This window comes from Herpailurus yagouaroundi, unplaced genomic scaffold (assembly GCF_014898765.1).
Source record: "Herpailurus yagouaroundi ecotype Mexico unplaced genomic scaffold, PumYag 100, whole genome shotgun sequence".
Classification (NCBI taxonomy): domain Eukaryota; kingdom Metazoa; phylum Chordata; class Mammalia; order Carnivora; family Felidae; genus Herpailurus; species Herpailurus yagouaroundi.
The window spans coordinates 81451810-81454214 of record NW_024412391.1 but is presented as its reverse complement, the minus strand read 5'-3'; the positions used below and the strand labels follow the sequence as shown (position 1 = coordinate 81454214).

At 47.9% G+C, this 2405-nt stretch overlaps 1 long non-coding RNA gene across 1 annotated transcript; it reads right to left on the bottom strand.

The window, feature by feature from the left end:
* Positions 1–352: 352 nt before the first annotated feature.
* LOC121028856 (uncharacterized) lies at positions 353–1846 on the bottom strand. Its single transcript, XR_005789467.1, has 3 exons — positions 1745–1846; positions 799–933; positions 353–556 (listed from the first exon to the last, which is right to left on the bottom strand). It is a non-coding gene; the product is annotated as an uncharacterized LOC121028856 (long non-coding RNA).
* Between the last annotated feature and the right edge of the window lie 559 nt (positions 1847–2405).

Below are 2405 nucleotides of genomic sequence, written 5' to 3'. Positions count from 1 at the left end.
GCAGTGTGGACAATGCATGTCTCCAATGCTCAGAGGTGACAGCACTCGCCATCCCAACACTGGTTAGGCTTTCGGGCAAGAGGGAACTTGAAGGAAATGTCTCCAAGACCGAGCCACATGCTTCCTGGCTGATGTTCCTGTTTCACTTGGCCTCGGTCATTGCCTTGCTCTCTGCTGCCCCATTTCCTCCTCCATACCTTCTCTTGTGTAATGTCATTCACAGGGAGCTCCCACCCCTTTGTCCTAAATATCAAGCCCCTGTCTCCTTTTTTTTCTTTTTTTACCAGCATGAGTCTGGCTTCAGAGTATGCATGTGTCTGTATGTTTCAAAGAAGTGTATAGTTTGTAGGAAGAGTGACCAAGTGGACGTCATTTATTCCAGAGTTGAGAGCCCCTGTTGACCGCTAAAGCATTATCTTGTGTGCACGAGGACTCTCGAGAATTGCTGTTATTTGTTAGGGAAGCTTCGAGGGCCAGCTTCTGCCATCCAAGGTGGTTCCTGAGGCTGAACTTGGACATGTCTGTTGTTGTCTTTGCCCAACAAGAAGTTGATGACCTATGTCCACAAAGAACAGAAATTTGAAGCAAACCTGTCCAAGCCTGAAGAGCCAACCTGGGACTGACCGTCCCTAGAAGAAGCACTTTCTATATGAAGACTTGGCAGGCAGGGCTTGCCTTAGGATGTTAGTAAGCCCATGTTTCTCCAAGCTCCATAAGCCATGGGTACATCTACAGACACGGGTCTCCTAATCCCCTCTTCTAGCTGGAGACTCACGTGTTTTTCACAGGTTCTCTCACCGGCTATGCTCTCACTAAATTGCCGCACAGAGGCCTCAGCTCCTACTCAGGAAGCTCCTGTCCCTGGTTGGCGGTGTTTCAGTCTCCTTTTGGTGAGATCAGAGCAATATTTCCTTTTTGTTCCAAGTGTCCCTCCTGAAGCCAGAGAAATATGGGCCTGTATTAGTCAAGGTTCTCCAGAAAACAGAATAGGGTATACATATATATAAAGAAATCTATTTTCAGGAGTATGCTCATGCCATTGTGGAGGCTTGGCAAGTCCAAAATCTGAAGGGGGAAGCTGGCAGGTTGGAGACTCAGGAAACAGTTGCAGTTGGAGTGTAAAGGTTCTGCCAGCAAGCCAGGAAGAGCCAATGTTGCAAACGACGGCAGTCTCCTGGCAGAATTCCCTCTTACTCAGAGGAGGGTCAGCCTTTTGTTCTATTCAGGCCTTCAACTGCTTGGATGAGGCCCACCCACATTATGGAAGGCAATCTGCTTTATTCACAGCCCACTGATTTAATGTAAGTCTCATCCAAAAACACCCTCACAGAAACATCCAGAGAAGACTTAACCAACTCTCCAGGCACGGTGGCCTCTCCAAATTGACACATGAAATGTAACCAACAGAAGGCCTTGTTACTAAGTGATGGGAGAATTGTCTCATGTTCTCCTGCTCTGCAGTCACTTCACTACAGATGCCCCACCCTCCCCCACCAGCATCGCCATCCTCCCAATCTGGTATGGTTTCCCTTGGGGATCAGGGATGGGGCAGTGAAGTGGTAGAGGGGTGCTGGGCTGGAAGTTAGTTAGAGAAATGCTGGGCTCAAAATGAGCTCTTCTCAAGAATCCCCAGTCTGTATGTCCAGGCCAAGCAAGAGAACTCTTTTTTCCCTCAGGATTCCTTCCATAGTAACATTCCACCTCCAGGTCAGGAGAATACGTTTTTTCCAGCCTGTACCAACACCTTCCTCTGGAGCTCAGGTCTAGCCAACCACTGTCTCTCCAAGGAGCCGAATCTCCAGCTGGTCATCTCCACTAGCCCCCAGCACATCTCCAGAACTTCCTGAATCCATGTTTGTGGTTGAGTTGAGCCATAGTGACATCAGTCATGTTATTGTTGATCAAAAACAAGGGTAAGCTGTAACCAAGGCCTTTGTGGTTTTTGACTTAACTGTTGCTCACTAACTGTAATACAACTATAAAAAGGCTCCAAATAGAAACTGTGTATACAGTAAGGGTAGACAGGATAAGAGCCTAGACTCTTCTCCTTTAGTGACAGAAGGTGGTTTGTCTCCTTCACTGGAACAAATTCAAGTACACACCCAGCTCAGTGTTGCCTGTGCATTTAAAAATAGCCTCTTGGGGCGCCTGGGTGGCGCAGTCGGTTAAGCGTCCGACTTCGGCCAGGTCACGATCTCGCGGTCCGTGAGTTCGAGCCCCGCGTCGGGCTCTGGGCTGATGGCTCGGAGCCTGGAGCCTGTTTCCAATGCTGTGTCTCCCTCTCTCTCTGCCCCTCCCCCGTTCATGCTCTGTCTCTCTCTGTCCCAAAAATAAATAAACGTTGAAAAAAAAATTTAAAAAAATAAAAATAAAAATAGCCTCTTTATTGAGATAAAAATCCACAT